The 20,928-nt window shown below is 43.6% G+C and overlaps 2 protein-coding genes across 2 annotated transcripts in view; both read left to right on the top strand.

Moving 5' to 3' along the window:
• LOC126213041 (poly [ADP-ribose] polymerase tankyrase-1-like) overlaps positions 1-20,928 on the top strand; it is an 881,088-nt gene that overhangs the window by 1,255 nt on the left and 858,905 nt on the right. The window lies entirely within an intron of this gene.
• The window catches only part of LOC126213350 (BTB/POZ domain-containing protein 19-like), a 76,547-nt gene that overhangs the window by 863 nt on the left and 54,756 nt on the right, over positions 1-20,928 (top strand). The window lies entirely within an intron of this gene.

Raw genomic sequence — 20,928 nt, forward strand, 5'->3', positions numbered from 1 at the left:
GTTACGTCTGATGTATAAAAGAACTACCCTGCTTGTAGGTGGGGAATAACGTAACGGAATGGAGCTTGCTTCTCCCTGTCCTGTATTTGCTAATATTGATATTTTTACTTCTGTGGAGTAATGTTTTCGGCGACAATTCCGCCTCTTGGGTAGTCAGTCAGATAAGGTTGTGCCCCATTTCGTCTCTATTGTATTTTTGTAATTGCAGAAATCAATGAATTCTTACGTTGACCTCAAAATGTTCGCCTTTATGGGTTTAGTACTGTAGTCACGTAGATTAATAATCGTGTATTTTCAGAGTGACTGGCTTATTCTTACCAAACAGCAATCCTTTTTCTAACAATGTAAGTGTTTGAATGAGGAAAACAATACCGTACATTAAGCGCCTATATTGAAACATTTTTTTGCTAAAACCAGTCGTCCTCAATGTCTTTTCTGAAAAGCCTTCATCATTGGTCAGAACGATATAGAAATACGTGGTGTTACGATTACAGATGTTACTGCAGTAAACTATTATCCATATTCGTGATGGAGCAGTGCACAGGTGAACTTCTGGTTCACGGTGTGTCCGTTGGACTCACGAACTAGCAGTTCGCTCGTGGACTGATCGACAACAAAACGTAGTGAAGTCTCTCTTCCGGAGGAGTATATTTATTTATTTATATTTTTCTCATTTGTTCGGACTCTTCAAATAGACGCGCGAGTGTAATTGTGTGGCCCAAGATGCAAAAATTGTTGAATGCATTATTAGCCTCGGCGTATTTGTACTTTTAGAGCATGGACTCAAATATTGAAATCATTCTGGACCCACGCAACATGTTGAGGCTGTGGTAGTCTAATCCTGGCTCTCGGCGTAAGCTGGAAAGTAAAATCTCAAAACTAGTCTTGCTCTCGTCTGCAGCTGACTGCTGTGAAAAAATGTCTGTTACATGTTAAAGCGGGCGATCTGAGCTTCCGCTATTATTTTGCGTTATAGGGCGACGCGTAATGGCGTCTGTTGAAGCAGAGGCCGCTAAAATTGTGGAGCTGTAAACGTCTTAAGAAAAATTAATCCGATGCAAGGAACATGAGGGCTCACTGTACATCGAAATAACGTACATTTAAACTTTAACGTACAATATTAGCAACATCTAACTTACGTGGTACAGTATGTCTTCTACCTGTTACAACAATAATCAAGGAGTGTTATTCTCCCGTATTAATTGCATAGAAGCTTACATTTAAGGAGTTTAGTCCTTGATGCGAACATTAAATTTAATATTTACCATAAAATTTTACGCCGTCTTTGCGCTCGGTGACACGAGGTTCCTGTACATTTACTTCGTCGCAAGATATGTTTCTCGTTCCAAGTTTTTCAAATGTCTTTACGACACAATTGTCGCTTGGTAGAAACTGAGGATTCACATATATATTCTTGTTAAACAAAGGCACAGGAGTTGTTGAGTAACACTTTATTAGCTTAAATAAAGGATCAATCAACTGCTAGTGCGGTTTTAACGAGAATACATTCTTATAGCTGTAGTTGCCTACAATGTAAAGTGTATTATTACGTAGAGCAAGCAATACAGTTTATATCACAGCAAGCGGATCTCTTGATACTAATACGCAAAGAGTAATTTCAACGTCTTCTGTTGAAGTAAACGAAAAAATAGGAATGCGAACAGTAGACAAACGTTCAGGATCAAGGACTGATATAACCTCGTCTCTACGTCCATGAAACCCTGGTTACGCTGATACACAGATCTGTAGCATAAGGAGTAGGTCTAGGTTAGGTTGGAATAAGACGGTATGGTTGGAGACGGGTAATCCATTGGATGTGAATGGGCAACGGATTGCTATGCAGCAACGCCTGATGTCCACATTTGCACTGTAATTAAGGTACTTTTCCATATACAGGGTGAGTCAGGAGGAAAGGTACATGCTTTCAGATGCGATAGTATAAGTAATAATGAACAAACATGTGGACATATGCCATATTGCGAATGGTTTCCGAGAGGGAATGTTTATTACTTCTGGACGTTCTTCTTGATAACACCGCATCTTCCAAGGAGAACGTGTCTTAGTACGCAATTAAACTAAATTAAATTTGCTACAAAAAAGGTCCTATTTATTTTTTGTCTTGGACTAACAGTGTGCGCGGAGATATCACGAGAATATTGAAAATCTCGCGCGTGCGCTGTAGCTTTTTGTAGGCCAGTTTGAGGCAGTTTTCCTACCTGATAGACCGAAAGCGACCTGTAATAAAATGCTAGTTTCAACTTCATCTGTGTTACTGTGGTACGCTGTAAAAAGACAGTAATGCAGAACGTAAATAGAAACGTACATTAAAAGTGTTGTATCTCGGAAACCATTAGGAATAGGCCATATATCCACATCAAGTTTTTTTGTTCAGAATCACTAATGCCATCACCCGTCAAAACACGTACCTTTCCTCCTGACTCACCCCGTGTATCGTACCTTCCAAATTAAAACCTAAAACTGCAAGGTAACTTCAGCAAACGTTAGAACGATAAAAGAATTCTCCCATGAGCGCCCTGCCGATGTCAGATATTTACTTTCACCTGTGTCGTAATTTCACGGGACGTCCTCTGTGCATTTATTTTCCTCCTAAAATGTTGCTTGGCACGTTGTGCTCATATTTTTCTGTATCTTAGACTGAAAGGGGAGTTTGTTACTTTGCGAAGCATATGAATGTCATATAAGGGGGAATAAATTAGTTTTTGTTGCTACAGATATTTCACGCATACTGCATTTTCGAGTGGTTTATCTGGCGTTTTGGCCATCAGTCAAACGAGATGGGTAGTGGTATTAACAGGCACCATATTTTTGAATTGCTAGCATCGACACGCCTTGTGGAGTACTACTGGTACGTTTTATTTCACGAAATTCGTGCAGCAACAATCATGTGCAGTTTAATGTGCTTTCTGTCTAAGTCGGAGAACAAGATCTTTACTAATCTTTCCTTAGATTTTTCCGACCGTATGATCTTCGGCTGCAAATGTGTAGTGTTGTATGGAGCCCAGAATTTAGATTGGAGCGTTCACTGATCAGTGTGTAAATGAATAGACGGTAATAAATTTGTCATCGGGATGGAAATTTCATTGTTACCCACATACCGCACACGAAGTTGTACGGAGAATTTTCCCGTCATTAACAAATAGTGTGACGTCAGTGCCTCTTCTGATGGCAACAGTCTTCCTGTGCTGTGATTGGCCGAAAACAGCAGTCGGAACTGAAGCCAGATTAGGCCTATATTCAATTTAAGCAAAGTTTAGGTAGCTTGTTTCGGAGTCATTGCTTATTAAATTGTAATCTACGAAATCAAGTTCCTGTTACGTTTTAATGGACATAGATACTGGAAAACGGTAACCACCTTCGCTTCCATGCACGCGGTACGGGCATAACACAGGGTTTCCAGTACGTGGAGCTGGAACAACGGAACAACGGTTCTGTTCACGTGGTCCGCTGTGTTGTGAAGAAGAAAAAAAATGTGGCGTCAAGGCTGTTTAATAGAACGACTCGCTCAGTGGCGTACCAACCATTTCTTTGTGGGGAGGGGGAGGGGTTCATGGAAACCCATTTGCTGATTTCGTCTTTCAGCAAAACCGTTAAGAATACATAAATACCGACTGTGTGGGAAGGTGTGTTAGGTACGCACCGCTGTTCTACAGAAACAACTCGTTAAATAATAATTTGGACCAAATTTTGAGGTTCGTCCTCTGTAAAATTGTTTCGTTGCTTTAATTTTTAAAGAGACATTGGTCCTACTTTGTTTGTAGACCATTTACGAAAAGGAATACCTATTTACTATACACTGTGGATAACAATCTGGTAGAGAAACCTTTTATTATTATTTTATAAACACTGTGCATCACATCATAAGGGAAAAAGAAAAACGTATTTTGAAATAAAGGCATTTATTTTGTTTTTATTTAGACTAAAAAAATTGGGTAAAATTTGCAAATGTCTTTTCTACGGTTCGGGAAAAAAAAATTTTCATGAAATCTATAAGATTAATTTTTCCACTCGTGTCTTGATGAATATGGAAGAGGAGTAAAGGGGTGACTCTCGATTGAGTCAGCGTTCATCTGAGGCAAGTTTTAAATCGTATCAAAGCGCCGAATGACCTCTTGAGGATGGTGACGGTCAGAACCATAATGAGGCAAATAAATTCCTGGAGGAATTCTTTAACCCTGACAGGTTCAGCGGTAAGTTTTCTTCCAGTAGAGGGTACGTTACATGGTTGTATACCAGTCGTAATGGTTCACATCATTTCGAGCTGTGCAGAAAGCTGTCCAGGTTGAAGTCGGTTGTATTTACTCAAAGCAATTCTTCCAAACGTCTTGTAGATGGAGGACGTATTTGGGAGAACGTAATAACCAACGCTTCAAGATGGGATAGTCTCTTTAAATCCTCTTGGTTGCTTTTCGATCGTTTTTCAGAATGAGATCAAGAATTTCGAACGAATCCTTTCTAAAATTTCGTTCCGAAGACAATTTTTTGGAAACATTGTGTTTCTGTATGTTGCAGTTCAGTCGGGTTTGAGTAGTAGATTCTCCCGCTTCTGCCTACAGGAATGTGGCTGTTGGCTGTGCAAGCAGTCGCAGCAAGCAGCTAGATGCTACCGGGAAAAGGGGGTGCCAAATTCATACTCTTGAGCAAGAAAAACATTTTCACAAAATGCCTAGCATCCAGCTCTCGTTGGTCTCTAGATTATTCATATGATTTTGAAACGCGTCCCTGTTGGTATTTGAACATTTTTGAACACATTTCAAATTGATTTATGAATGAGTCATAAGTTGATTTTTGAGTGTGTGCATAGTGTACGTGATGTGTCTGCCAGGAGAATCCTCGTCGCATCTAGAAATAAACTTTCCGCAGACAGCAGGGGATGCGGCTATACGAGCTGAACGGAGTAAAGCGGAACGGATGGATGCCAATCGCTGTTTGATTTTGTGGTTGATTGGGTTTGCGAAAGATCAGCGTTGTCACAATCACTAGCGAAATCCATAGATTCAGAGTACCAGAATGGAAATAAACGACTGACCGGAATAACAGATGAGAAATATTACGTATTATCTTCTAGGTGGATCCATGAAAATGAAATTTGGACAGAAATTTTTTGGCCAGATCACTATACCAGTAAGGACCGTTTTACAGTCCCCGGCTAGCAACCGCGTAAGTTCTATTCTGGAAGTAACGCGGAAAACGTAAAACGCCTAACTGGAAAATAATCGCGGGATAACTAAACCTGTGATTCTGGCAGGGTTAATCGGCGAACAAATTTTGACAATTGCAGGAATAGCTACAGAATTGGTGATGACAAGATTGTTAGAACGTGGAAGGAGAAGAAACGGGGACATCACACAATTTTAGAAGAATAAGACGAATCCAGATTTATATAAAAACTTCGTAATACTAATTTTCGATCTCGTGCTTGAGAATCTGGTGCGTATAAATAAAATGTGAAACTATGTCCTAACATGAAGCTTTTTGCTTGTAGTAGGCGTAATAGCCATGCGATATTGGTACTTTGTGAATTATATTCTTTCGTGTTATAAAAAATGGCCATTTGTGCCAAAACATTCACGTTTATTTGATGTGTGTTACAAAATTGCTGCAATATTAGAAATGCCTATTTTGTTTCATCTAGCAGACAATGACAAAATAGACGTAATCAGTTCGTAAAGCCACACCAGTCTTGGGTATTATTTGTGTTAAAAGCTTTTTCAGTATTTGCTAAGGACATTTCGATTTTTCACGTAGCAAATCGTTTGACGAACTTTGAGGTAAGAGATTCTTCCGCAGAAAGGAAAGCACGCCATGTAAAGCTGGATCAAGATTAGAGAGAAAAAATGCTACGAGCTAAGGATTGAAGAAATGTGTAATTTCTTGCTATCTCTTGTTTATTGTTTTTATGTATGCTACATTTAATTTTATGTCACACAAAACAGCAAGTTATTAGCTAATAGGCAATAAATAGTGCAAATTTCCTGGAGAGTTCTTGTTCTCCGTATTACAAATAATCCCATTCTCTATTAATTGCGAGATTTTTTTAAATAGGGGCAGGCTGTCAAACTGGGAGCAGAAGAGGCACAGTTTCCACTGTCCTGAATATAGTTTGGTGGCATCCATTATAAAATATACTCGTTTCAATTCCACAGAGCGAAATACAGTGACGTGCGGTAGAAGAATGCTTTATGACGAGGCGTGGCACTGCACTTTAGCACACTTCAGACCAAATAATATCTCTTAAGCCGGCCGCGGTGGTCTCGCGGTTCTAGGCACGCAGTCCGGAACCGTGCGACTGCTACGGTCGCAGGTTCGAATCCTGCCTGGGGCATGGATGTGTGTGATGTCCTTAGGTTAGTTAGGTTTAAGTAGTTCTAAGTTCTAGGGGACTGATGACCACAGCAGTTGAGTCCCATAGTGCTCAGAGCCATTTGAACCAATATGCCTTACATTTCCTCGAACACGTATGTTCTTTGTTTTTCATAAAGGCGTGCGCCAGAAGATGAACATATTTTCATTCTGAATATTGACGACATGTGGACGCAAATTAACGAACATCTAGAGATTTGTAAAATAGGTATAATGGAGAAACACGAGAAGCAGCTCAGCAATCTTTTTGTCTGCTTTCTAACGAAAAATGCCCTCAGAATATATTTCATAAAAGCAGTCACATCTCTCATGAAAGAATTTTAAATAAAACCAACATCATCTTTACTCAGAATGAAAAAGTCCTGTTAGGAAAAGGACTAAAATACGTCAGGCCTAACCTTTTAGACAGAAATGTGAGAGAAAATGTGCTTGTTGATTTAAAAATCGGTCTCGATTATAAGAAGATTCATAATGCTTCTCAAGCCAGAATTGTGTGTGATGTAACCCGCATGCTAGAGCAAAATACGTCAGAATTTTAGTAACTTCCATTAATAATAATCTTAAAACAGCAAATGCTTTAATAACTAAATCCGATAAAGGTTGTTGTCTAGTCGTTGCTTATATTTCTGAGTATATTTCTAAAACTGAAAATTGCTTCAGTGAAAACAACATATCGGAGCTGCATGAGGATCCGACTCCTAAATTACAGAAAGAAGTGAGGTCAGCCATTAACAATGCAAAATTTCTTATAAAACCTTTCCAAAAGAAACTACTCATTAATATGAACCCTCAGCCCCCTAAACTTCGGTCCCAGTTCAAAATTCATAAACCTATCACCCAATACGTCCAATTTCAAATAGCATGAATAGCGCATATCACGATTTGGCCCGATTTCTACACGAAACTTTGAAAAAATCTTTAGTTTTCGAACATAATTATTCTGTTCCAAACACGTACGTTTTGGTTCAAAATATTAAAAACTTAGTATGCAGTTCAGACACCAAGCTCTTTTCCTGAGATATAAAAAATCTTTATACCAATGTTCCGGTACATGAGACGCTCGTCATTGTGGAAGAAAATTTACGTCAATTTAATAAAGATCCATCAGATGAACAGATTACCGATTTTATGAATCTCATTAATGTCGTTTTCAAGTACAACTACTTGGGATTCAACGGACAACTGTACCAGCAGTCTGATGGGCTCGCTACGGGCAACCCTTAAGCCGGCATCCTTGCCCACATCTTTATCAATTCCTTGGAAAAAAAAGCTGTGTAACCGTTTCTCAGCCGCTTCACTACGTATCATTTCTTACACAAGATACGTTGATGATATTCTAGTCATCTATAACCGACCCGGCGATAGCACTGATCATATATTTAAACTTTTTAACGACCTCCATGAAAAAATTCTTTCACTATTGAACTCGAAAACGAAAACCGCCAGTTAAATTAGTTAGACTTGACGGTTACAATAGAAGACAATAACATCACTTTCAACATTTTTCGGAAAGAAACGTTGTTGTTGTTGTTGTGGTCTTCAGTCCTGAGACTGGTTTGATGCTGCTCTCCATGCTACTCTATCCTGTGCAAGCTTCTTCATCTCCCAGTACCTACTGCAACCTACATCCTTCTGAATCTGCTTAGTGTATTCATCTCTTGGTCTCCCTCTACGATTTTTACCCTCCACGCTGCCCTCCAATGCTAAATTTGTGATCCCTTGATGCCTCAGAACATGTCCTACCAACCGATCCCTTCTTCTGGTCAAGTTGTGCCACAAACTCCTCTTCTCCCCAATCCTATTCAGTACCTCCTCATTAGTTATGTGATCTACCCATCTAATCTTCAGCATTCTTCTGTAGCACCACATTTCGAAAGCTTCTATTCTCTTCTTGTCTAAACTACACTCCTGGAAATGGAAAAAAGAACACATTGACACCGGTGTGTCACACCCACCATACTTGCTCCGGACACTGCGAGAGGGCTGTACAAGCAATGATCACACGCACGGCACAGCGGACACACCAGGAACCGCGGTGTTGGCCGTCGAATGGCGCTAGCTGCGCAGCATTTGTGCACCGCCGCCGTCAGTGTCAGCCAGTTTGCCGTGGCATACGGAGCTCCATCGCAGTCTTTAACACTGGTAGCATTACGCGACAGCGCGGACGTGAACCGTATGTGCAGTTGACGGACTTTGAGCGAGGGCGTATAATGGGCATGCGGGAGGCCGGGTGGACGTACCGCCGAATTGCTCAACACGTGGGGCGTGAGGTCTCCACAGTACATCGATGTTGTCGCCAGTGGTCGGCGGAAGGTGCACGTGCCCGTCGACCTGGGACCGGACCGCAGCGACGCACGGATGCACGCCAAGACCGTAGGATCCTACGCAGTGCCGTAGGGGACCGCACCGCCACTTCCCAGCAAATTAGGGACACTGTTGCTCCTGGGGTATTGGCGAGGACCATTCGCAACCGTCTACATGAAGCTGGGCTACGGTCCCGCACACCGTTAGGCCGTCTTCCGCTCACGCCCCAACATCGTGCAGCCCGCCTCCAGTGGTGTCGCGACAGGCGTGAATGGAGGGACGAATGGAGACGTGTCGTCTTCAGCGATGAGAGTCGCTTCTGCCTTGGTGCCAATGATGGTCGTATGCGTGTTTGGCGCCGTGCAGGTGAGCGCCACAATCAGGACTGCATACGACCGAGGCACACAGGGCCAACACCCGGCATCATGGTGTGGGGAGCGATCTCCTACACTGGCCGTACACCACTGGTGATCGTCGAGGGGACACTGAATAGTGCACGGTACATCCAAACCGTCATCGAACCCATCGTTCTACCATTCCTAGACCGGCAAGGGAACTTGCTGTTCCAACAGGACAATGCACGTCCGCATGTATCCCGTGCCACCCAACGTGCTCTAGAAGGTGTAAGTCAACTACCCTGGCCAGCAAGATCTCCGGATCTGTCCCCCATTGAGCATGTTTGGGACTGGATGAAGCGTCGTCTCACGCGGTCTGCACGTCCAGCACGAACGCTGGTCCAACTGAGGCGCCAGGTGGAAATGGCATGGCAAGCCGTTCCACAGGACTACATCCAGCATCTCTACGATCGTCTCCATGGGAGAATAGCAGCCTGCATTGCTGCGAAAGGTGGATATACACTGTACTAGTGCCGACATTGTGCATGCTCTGTTGCCTGTGTCTCTGTGCCTGTGGTTCTGTCAGTGTGATCATGTGATGTATCTGACCCCAGGAATGTGTCAATAAAGTTTCCCCTTCCTGGGACAATGAATTCACGGTGTTCTTATTTCAATTTCCAGGAGTGTATTTATCGTCCATGTTTCACTTCCATACATGGCTACACTCCATACAAATACTTTCAGAAACGACTTCCTGACACTTAAATCTATACTCGATGTTAACAAATTTCTCTTCTTCAGAAACGCTTTCCTTGCCATTGCCAGTCTACATTTTCTATCCTCTCTACTTCGACCATCATCAGTTATTTTGCTCCCCAAATAGCAAAACTCCTTTACTACTTTAAGTGTCTCATTTCCTAATCTAATACCCTCAGCATCACCCGACTTAATTCGACTACATTCCATTATCCTCGTTTTGCTTTTGTTGATGTTCATCTTATATCCTCCCTTCAAGAAACGTATACTGACCAAATCGTGCCTGCTTCCTCTTTTCATCCAGTCTCAAAAAATGGCCTTTTTTCACTCTGCCGTCTATCGAGCCACCTCTATGCCACTTTCAACACAAAAGTTTAACGAGGAGATTAATTTACTTAAAACCATAGCAGTCAATAATGATTATACGCCTAACATAGTGGACGATATCCTCAAAAAGAAAACTGCAAGAACTACTACGCACAACACCTCACCCGCTGAAGTTAACCCAACGATTTTCTATTCCTTTCGCAGGACCCATTTCCTATCAGATTCAGCGTATGCTTCGCACCAAATACAACTGCAATGTTGCCTTCTCTACTAATTACAATCTGCCGAGAAACTTCATTCATAATTTGAAATCCATTCGCTCCCCTACAGAAACTTCTGGCGTTTATAATAGCACCTGTGATACCTGCTCCTCCTATTACATAGGGCAAACTGGACGTGCTTTCAAACATCAGATATAAAGAACATCTTTTGAGAAAAAACGGCACCAGTCCCCTAAATTCATCCTTTGCCGATCATCTCTTAATTACTGGACACGTGCATAAAGCCATTGGCGATAACAGTAGTCTGCATACCTAAAAGAAGGGGCGTAGTTTAGATGTTTTAGAGGAATTGCAGATTTTCAAACATCTATCTCGTCATGATGGCCTCATTCTAAGCGAACAGCTGCAGCTGCGAAATAAAAACTTTTTCCACTGTATAAAGCCGTTGCTTGATCTTTGATTCAATTTCCTCGTACAGTTTGCCGAAATGTTATTTTCCTGTTACGCCTTTGCTGTTTTCTTGTATGTCATAACTGACGTTTTTTTTTTTTCGTTACAAAATGTATCTGTTTAAAGCAGATAAATATGTAACTTCATCTTATTATTATTAGTGCTTACATTATGCCTGAATCAGCTTCATTACAATTTCATGTGTCTAATTTTGAATGTACAGTAGCGTAGTTTCTGCGGCTACTGGGTGGCGCTCGTAGCAACACCGTGTTTACTTGGACACACTTTCTAACGTGGGCACCTCAGTTTGGTTGCAACCCGTGTTCATTCAGGTACGAGCACCCCTTAGCGGCTCGCCATCTTATCGTATTTACAACTTTTCATAACGTCGCCTTTCCGGCTTAGATTTTTTTAGAATGCGTCTCTTTCCAGTCAGTGCACACTTTAGTTTATTAATGTCTTATATAGGGTACCTATTATGTTTTAGAACAGTTAGTTTAATTCTGAAGACGACGCTCATAGTAGCGTCGAAGCCTGGTCAGTTTTGACTTAATATTTGTGACCGAGGGCTTACTTGTTCTAATATAATTCTGAAACGGTCACTGAACCTTAGCAGCTATGTTCAAAGTGTTACAATGAAGTTGTTTTTGTCTGCTCGCTACAGAAATTTGACTTTTATTAACCTTTTCCGCAGGTGCAGTCAATATATTTGAAATGAAACGTTTAATTCCACAGTACTGCCTAGTTTAAACTGTACGCTGCATTTCAGGGGCACGTTTTCACGTTCCTAGCACGCATGGCATTAAGCCATAATAATGAACCAAACATGATACAATACAGTACTGGTGCTCCAAGAAAATTTACACCTCGAAAAGCACACCGCAAAGCTTAAAAATCAGGTCGAGGTCTACTTCATTGGGAATCTGCACACACGAATGTGCACTTCAAATGTGCACATTTTAGTATGGTTCACGAAATTCCGATGCTCTAGGAGTATCCTCTGATGTCTTGTTTCTTTGATGGCATAATGTATAATCCTTCAGTGTTTTACACGTACGTACATACAGGGGCTTCCTACATCATGGTAGCTGCGCAATCGCGGTTTCTCCTGTTGTCTGCGCTCTCTGTCAGCTGCTGAAACGAACCTATTTCTAACAGGTCGCGGGAAAATATTGCGAATGCTGGTTTGAAAAGCGTTAATTTCAGAGTAAATATCCTTTTACGTAAGTTTAACTAAGTGCGAGAATGTACCATGAATTTATTAAATCACAGAGCCTTTGACTCTTCATTTAAGAATCAACTCTTTGATGACGAGCCATTTAGAAGAATTTCGAACCTTGAAGATCGGGCATTTATGTCATTATTAAAAATATTTCTGGCACATTTGTGTGATACATACAAATGTGGAACACGTACAAAAAAGATCAACAATATACACTCCTGGAAATTGAAATAAGAACACCGTGAATTCATTGTCCCAGGAAGGGGAAACTTTATTGACACATTCCTGGGGTCAGATACATCACATGATCACACTGACAGAACCACAGGCACATAGACACAGGCAACAGAGCATGCACAATGTCGGCACTAGTACAGTGTATATCCACCTTTCGCAGCAATGCAGGCTGCTATTCTCCCATGGAGACGATCGTAGAGATGCTGGATGTAGTCCTGTGGAACGGCTTGCCATGCCATTTCCACCTGGCGCCTCAGTTGGACCAGCGTTCGTGCTGGACGTGCAGACCGCGTGAGACGACGCTTCATCCAGTCCCAAACATGCTCAATGGGGGACAGATCCGGAGATCTTGCTGGCCAGGGTAGTTGACTTACACCTTCTAGAGCACGTTGGGTGGCACGGGATACATGCGGACGTGCATTGTCCTGTTGGAACAGCAAGTTCCCTTGCCGGTCTAGGAATGGTAGAACGATGGGTTCGATGACGGTTTGGATGTACCGTGCACTATTCAGTGTCCCCTCGACGATCACCAGTGGTGTACGGCCAGTGTAGGAGATTGCTCCCCACACCATGATGCCGGGTGTTGGCCCTGTGTGCCTCGGTCGTATGCAGTCCTGATTGTGGCGCTCACCTGCACGGCGCCAAACACGCATACGACCATCATTGGCACCGAGGCAGAAGCGACTCTCATCGCTGAAGACGACACGTCTCCATTCGTCCCTCCATTCACGCCTGTCGCGACACCACTGGAGGCGGGCTGCACGATGTTGGGGCGTGAGCGGAAGACGGCCTAACGGTGTGCGGGACCGTAGCCCAGCTTCATGGAGACGGTTGCGAATGGTCCTCGCCGATACCCCAGGAGCAACAGTGACCCTAATTTGCTGGGAAGTGGCGGTGCGGTCCCCTACGGCACTGCGTAGGATCCTACGGTCTTGGCGTGCATCCGTGCGTCGCTGCGGTCCGGTCCCAGGTCGACGGGCACGTGCACCTTCCGCCGACCACTGGCGACAACATCGATGTACTGTGGAGACCTCACGCCCCACGTGTTGAGCAATTCGGTGGTACGTCCACCCGGCCTCCCGCATGCCCACTATACGCCCTCGCTCAAAGTCCGTCAACTGCACATACGGTTCACGTCCACGCTGTCGCGGCATGCTACCAGTGTTAAAGACTGCGATGGAGCTCCGTATGGCACGGCAAACTGGCTGACACTGACGGCGGCGGTGCACAAATGCTGCGCAGCTAGCGCCATTCGACGGCCAACACCGCGGTTCCTGGTGTGTCCGCTGTGCCGTGCGTGTGATCATTGCTTGTACAGCCCTCTCGCAGTGTCAGGAGCAAGTATGGTGGGTCTGACACACCGGTGTCAATGTGTTCTTTTTCCATTTCCAGGAGTGTATGTGAAAGCTTTTCTTTTCTTGTAGCAACACTATGTATAGTAATTTAAACTATTAACTTTCCCTGGCTGTGTGTTCGTGCTACTTAACAGTGGTGTTGCTGTTTGCTGACTACATCACGTGTCCTACGATCTGAATATCCGCTGTCATCGGCTGGCGAGATCACGTGACATGAGCTATGACTGGCTTACAAAAGCGCATCGCAATGTCGAATTCAATGATTCGGAAAGTTAACATGCGGTGTTTGGTGGAATTCCAATGTGTACTTTCGTAATACGAAAATACGCAGCGTACATGTTGCTGCACATCAAAGATATTTCGAAAACGTGTATCTTTCCCTCAGTTTCGTTTTCTAAAGTGCCGGGAAATTCTACGCCCATGTATAAAACCATAACCATTCAGAGGATTGTTAGGGAAAATATACTGTCACTTAACACGGAAAAATCGTGTTTTCACCCGGGAGAAAGTGTATTTTTAACCGGGATTCTGGGAAAAATCCGGGAGTTTTTTCCTTGTCCGCCTATACAACCTGTCTTTAAATGCTCGAAAATTTTTTTCCAGCAAAATGCTTTCCATTTTACTTAAATAAAATCTTAATCTATCGAAATATGATAACCGAAAGTCCACTTTTTCGACCTGAACCACGGTGTGGTCCCCTTAATAAACTGAGGGCTGTTTTTTGGCACAAGACGTTATCTAAGCAATAATTGCCACGACTGAGTACATTGCTTAACTACTGTCGCAGGGTGACTGTGAGAAATGTGGCCGCTACACAAAGCAGCCTGAGACATAACTGCGTATGTTTGTAACTAGGAATATTAATAAAATTTTCATTCTGAAATATGATTGTAGTGCGTCTCGTGAACCATGAACTTCACGACAGCCTGCTATATTGTAACATTTCATGACCAGCTGCAATGGGTTATGGAGGGATTTGTATGCAATACTACACCTGGCTCAAACGCGTGCGTCCAAATACTAGTTTTCTTGCAACTTGAAAGAATTATTCCATTAAAGTTCTCGAGACTGTGTTACATGTATATCGTTTGCGTGTTTCTGTAAGAATTTCTTGTTGTTGTGGTCTTCAGTCCTGAGACTGGTTTGATGCAGCTCTCCACGCTAATCTATCCTGTGAAAGCTTCTTCATCGCCCAGTACCTACTGCAACCTACATCCTTCTGAATCTGTTTAGTGTATTCATCTCTTGGTCTCCCTCTACAATTTTTACCCTCCACGCTGCCCTCCAATGCTAAATTTGTGATCCCCTGATGCCTCAGGACATGTCCTACCAACCGGTCCGTTCTTCTTGTCGTGCCACAAACTCTTCTCCCCGATTCTGTTCAATACCTCCTCATCAGTCATGTGATCTACCCATCTAATCTTCAAGCTTCTACTGTCTTCTTGTCTAAACTATTTATCGTCCATGTTTCACTTCCATACATGGCTACACTCCATACAAATACTTTCAGAAACGACTTCCTGACACTTAAATCTATACTCGATGTTAACAAATTTCTCTTCAGAAACGCTTTCCTTGCCATTACCAGGCTACATTTTATATCTTCTCTACTTCGACCATCATCAGTTATTTTGCTCCCCAAATAGCAAAACTCATTTACTACTTTAAGTGTCTCATTTCCTAATCTAATTCCCTCAGCATCACCCGACTTAATTCGACTACATTCCATTATCCTCGTTTTAGTTTTGATGATCATCTTATATCCTCCTTTCAAGACACTGTCCATTCCGTTCAACTGTTCTTCCAAGTTCTTTGCTGTCTCTGACAGAATTACAATGTCAGCGGCAAACCTCAAAGTTTTTATTTCTTCTCCCTCGATTTTAATACCTACTCCAAATTTTTCTTTTTTGTTTCCTTTACTGCTTGCTCAATATACCGATTGAATAACTTTCGGGGAGAGGCTACAACTCTGTCGACTCTTCTAACCGGCATCTGGTTTCTGTACAAATTGTAAATAGCCTTTCGCTCCCTGTATTTTACCCCTGCCACCTTTAGAATTTGAAAGAGTATTCCAGTTAACATTGCCAAAAGCTTTCTCTAAGTCTACAAATGCTAGAAACGTAGGTTTGCCTTTCCTTAATCTTTTTTAAGTCGTAAGGTCAGTATTGCCTCACGTGTTCGAACATTTCTACGGAATCCAAACTGACCTTTCCCGAGGTCGGCTTCTACCAGTTTTTCCATTCGTCTGTAAATTCGCGTTAGTATTTTGCAGCTGTGGGGCTTATTAAACTGATAGTTCGGTAATTTTCACATCTGTCGACACCTGCTTTCTTTGGGTTTATATTGTTACATACTGGTTACCGACATCTTTACGTCTGCTTGCTTCGTTGTAGTGGCAGGGAATGCTTATTCACCGACCGTTGTTAATTTTTTCTGGAACATTTTTTCTCTTTTTCCTGCTTGAATCCTTGGGTCTGACCTGTTCGCCGCTGATACGGATGGTCAAGAGGGTTCCGATTACCCCAGCGTAGTTCCAACCACGATTTCTCCCTTTTGGATTGAGATTTGGTGCCCCTACAACTCAAAAGTATTTCCGCTGCATCGGAAATAATGACACCTTTTTGTAAAAACTTTCGTGTACGTCATAGCTCCACCCCCCTTCCCATAAAGGTCTCTCTGAGAAATTGGAGAATATAACTACAAAACATGGTTCAAATGGCTCTGAGCACTATGGGACTGAACATCTGAGGTCATCAGTCCCCTAGAACTTAGGATTACTTAAACCTAACACATCCATGGCTGAGGCAGGATGAACCTGCGACCGTAGCAGCAGTGCGGTTCCGGACTGAAGCGCCTAGAACCGCTCGGTCACAACAGCTGGCGCAGATTTCTTGACGCAGCTTATTTACTTCACTGGCTCTGTCCATATATGAAATAAGCCGCGAATGGAATTCGTTGGTTGGTCAGGTGGGGGGGGGGGGGTAAGAAACCGTACCGTTGGAAGTGGGAGGGGGAGCGACTGCCCCTCCTTGGCGCTACCCCACCTCCCTTCGCCGGTTGGTTGATACGTCGTTGCATGTTCTAACGGTGCAGTGGTAAATGTAAAAATGCAGCAGCATTTGTATGGCATGCTCGATGCTGTGAAAATGGTTTCTCATGTTTCTAATACAGTTACCTAGTTCGTGTGAGACTACATCTGTGGCATAAACAGTATTTGATTTTTGTCCTAAAAAATCAACTTGTTTCCTTAATTTAAGCAGCCCTCATTATCGATCTTCCATAATATCGACGACTGAGAATATATATTTGAAATGAACACAGGAATTTTGCGTGGTGAAATAAGAAGCAAGGATTCGTGCATTATTGATGAAAATGATTTATTTTAGAGTTACCAGATGTAGGTATTTAAAATTGGATGAAGAAGAGGATGAGCAATACGGGACTTGAACGAGCGATCCATGAGCTGCAACAAACTAACCATCCGCTATGCATTCACAAGAGCGACCTATTTCTCGGCACTTTTTAGCCGTGTTCCACGCGCGTTTTTCACTGCAGAGCAGGAAGCAGCGTCAGCCATTTTCGTACTGCTTATTAAAGGTGTGACATCAGAGCACACCAGTACAGACACTGTGACTGTACACGATATCTGGAATAAAAAGTACATAGGCCCTTAAGAAAAACGTCAGTGGCTGATAGTACGTTAGAATATCTTAGTTTCGTTCAACATTACGTAGTAATAAGATGTGCAGTACGGAAGTAGGACATACTTCAAAAAGCGTAAGAACACGTGTGCTACGTCTCTCGACCAGTCATCGCGTGTGTGTTTGCTTACATCAGGTCTGTTCTTACGACGAACAGAGCAGAGCGGTGGGGTCCCAACGCCAGCCGACCGCCAACGCTTCGACGCTATCGCCAGCGAACCGAACCCCAGCCGAGGCAAAACGCTTCGTCGGCTGCGATTTGCCGCCCGCACACGATAACCAAGTTTCTGCCAACGAAGCAGTTGCTGGCGTGCGTTGGCCTAGGCTGTGGTGACCACATCTTCCACGAGGTGAAACGGGACATTGGCGAAAGATAGGGATAAGAAAACGGGACACCAGGTGAAAAGAAAACCTTTGCATATGTAGTGCAACCGCAAGGAAACTGGTATAGGCATGCGTATTCAAATACAGAGATACGTAAACAGGCAGAAGACGGCTCTGTGGTCGCCAATGGCTAGATAAGACAAGTGTGGGGCGCAGTTGTTAGATCGGTTACTGCTGCTACAGTGGCAGGTTATCCAGACTTCAGTGGATCTGAGCGTGATGTTAAAATAGGCGTAGGAGCGATGGAACACAGCATGTCCGAGGAAGCGTTGAAGTGGGGATTTTCCCGTACGACCATTTTACGAATGTACTGTATCAGGAATCCAGTAAAACATCAAATCTCCGACATCGCTGCGGTCGGAAAAAAAGATCCTGTAAGAACGGGACCAATGGCGACTGAAGAGTATCGTTCAATGTGACAGAAGTGCAACCCTACCGCAAATTGCTCCAGATTTCAGTGCTGGGCCATCAACAAGTGTCATCGTGCGAACCATTCGACGAAACGTCATCGAAATGTGCTTTTGGGGCCCAGGGAGCAATCCTCAACGCCTGTCCTGGCCCGTCAACACCGACATTAGACTGTCGATGACTGGAAACATGTTACCTAGTCGGACGAGTCTCGTTTCAAATTGCATCGAGCGGACGGACGTAAACGGGTATGGAAACAACGTCAGGAACCCGTGGATCCTGCCTGTCAGCAGGGGGCTGTTCAAGCTGGTGGAGGCTCTGTAAAGGTGTGGGGCGGTGCAGTTGGAGTGATACGTCTGGATACGTACGTAAGCATCCTCTCTGACCACCTGCATCCTTTCGTGTCCACTGTGCATTCCGACGGGAAATTCCAGCAGGACAATGTGACACCCGACACGTCCAGAGTTGCTACAGAGTACCTCCAACAACACTCTTCGGAGTTTAAACACTCTGCTGGCCACCAAACTCCCGAGAAATGAACACTACTGAGCATATCTGGGATGCGTTGCGACGTGCTGTCGGAGATCGCCACCCCCTCGTACTCTCACGGATTTATGGACAGAGCTGCACGATTCACGGTTCCCTCCAGCACTACTTCAGACCTGAGTCGAGTCCGTGCCACGTCGTGTTGCGGCACTTCTGCGTGCTCGCGGGGTCCTACACGATACTAGGCAGACGTACAAATTTCTTTCGCCCTTCAGTGTAGGACTGCATCGCTTTGCTGAGATATGTAAAAACTAAAGTTTATACACATAAAAAGACATATGCAGTAAAACTTCTCTTAACGGACACTACCTGAGAGCGGGCTCCTCAATATCGGACATTTCACAATTCCCCTGCCAAATGACATTAGCCCTTGTGGTAAAACTCTTCCGAGTAGCGAACATTCTCAAAAACGGAGACGGAGAGACAAACCTCTCTCCCACCGACAGTTAAAACTCCCAAATAGCGGACGTCGTGGAAACGGCGGAGGTGGCGAGTCTGCCGGCAGTTCAGGCCTTCAGAAGGCGCGGCTTTGATGTCGCCGCCACTGCTGCGCCTCCTCCTCTCTGAGTGAGGAAGGCGTGTGTGGGGGCGGCCGGCTAGACCAGTGTTCCGTGTGGGTGAAGGCCGCCAGAAGAGCTCACTGCTGCTGCCTCCCAGCCAGGGAGTCCGTGTGCCGCTGTGCTGAAGTGCCGCGAAACCGGGCACGGCTAACGCTGAACGAAGAGGTAGAGATAATTCGTGCGGAAAGGGAAAGCTCGGTGTAGAGATAGGGCTACGAGGTTTGTTCTTGGAAAAACACACATCAGAGACGTTTTGAGAAACAAAAATGGCTTTCCGAATCGTGGACTGGAAACGATAACTTTACTAGTAAACGCGCTTTTCCCAACACACCGGGCTCAAAACCTGACAATGTCACACCTCAATGGTTCTGCCGTGCTCGCAGCAATAACTTGCCACATAGTGGACCTCTAATGCGCGAAAAGTACTCGGAATCGCCAAGAAGTTGCGGCTTAACGATTTTGAAGCCAGTAGGTTGACCTGACAATTTAAGGAGTAGCCACTACATCTCTTCTCTGACGGTGTGTGGTGGATACAGCACAGCGGACGAAAACATCGTGTCAGACTGGAAATTTTGGGTAACAGGAATTCGTGAGATTCATGAAAAAGGAACCATTTTTAACTGTAATGAGACTGGGCCTTTGAGCTCTTCCTAGCAAAACAATGGCCCTGAAAGTTGAAAACTATTCACGAAGTAAAAACCGAAACATCGACTAACTGCTGTATTGTGTGTCAATATCATAGATAAATTTGAAAAGCCTTCAGTTAGTGGTGAGGCCGCTAAACCTGTTTGTTTTAAGGGTATTGACTTAGGTAAATAGAGCGTCGAGTGGTTTGCTCAGAAACCATCTTGGATGACGAGAACAACACTGGCAAAATGGTTGCTGCCATTTGATAGTAGAATGGAAACACGGAGGGAGGAGGTGATTTTTATGGATATGCCACTTCCCGTTGCGACGCTGCACTAAAAAATTGTGAAACACTCGATCAGGAGATAATTCAAAATTTCTAAGTGTTTTACATACAGAAATTGTTGACATAGTTCGTTTCGAATTGACAGTCTTGAATCTGGACATGAACTTGAAAGATCTGTTAGTAGTTCTGTGCATTTCTTCAGCCTTAAAACGAGTAACACTCGCTAGTCACAACAACTTTTTCAAGAAGGCAGGGATCATTTTTAATGACTGAGCTTCAGCGACTGACGATGGTGACGCAGAAAACAACCTCAAGGGATATGAGCATGAAGTTCACAGTTTAGTAGAGGAATTTGGTGGAACTGAGGGATACACCAATATGTCGATGATGCCCTATTCACAGAAAGTACGTCGTCTAGAGTAAGTGAACTCAGAAAAGAAGGGTGTCGAGACAATGTCGAGAATGGACAACAAAATGAAAGTGAAGATAACGTAGTTTAACAGGACTTCACTCCACTTTCAAGTAAGCAGGCGGAAGAAGAGGTAAAATAAAACTGAAACACTGTTTTTAATGATAAGTGACCAAGAGAATTCAATTTAACGTTTTAAGTTGAAACACACATGAAGACGATTAAAAATGACACTCTGGCTCAGAAAGAAAGATGTGTTTATTTCCAACAGACCTTCCAGAATGCATGAAGGGAATACTAATACTCTATTGTCCTGTAATCCGTTCATCATACGAATAAACCCGATGTAAACATTGCACTGTGTTTTCTTCCGCGTTTGCTGGAACCTCGTTGGATTCCCGCCTCACGTGGGACTGCAG

This window comes from Schistocerca nitens, chromosome 11, assembly GCF_023898315.1.
Source record: "Schistocerca nitens isolate TAMUIC-IGC-003100 chromosome 11, iqSchNite1.1, whole genome shotgun sequence".
In the NCBI taxonomy this organism is placed as follows: domain Eukaryota; kingdom Metazoa; phylum Arthropoda; class Insecta; order Orthoptera; family Acrididae; genus Schistocerca; species Schistocerca nitens.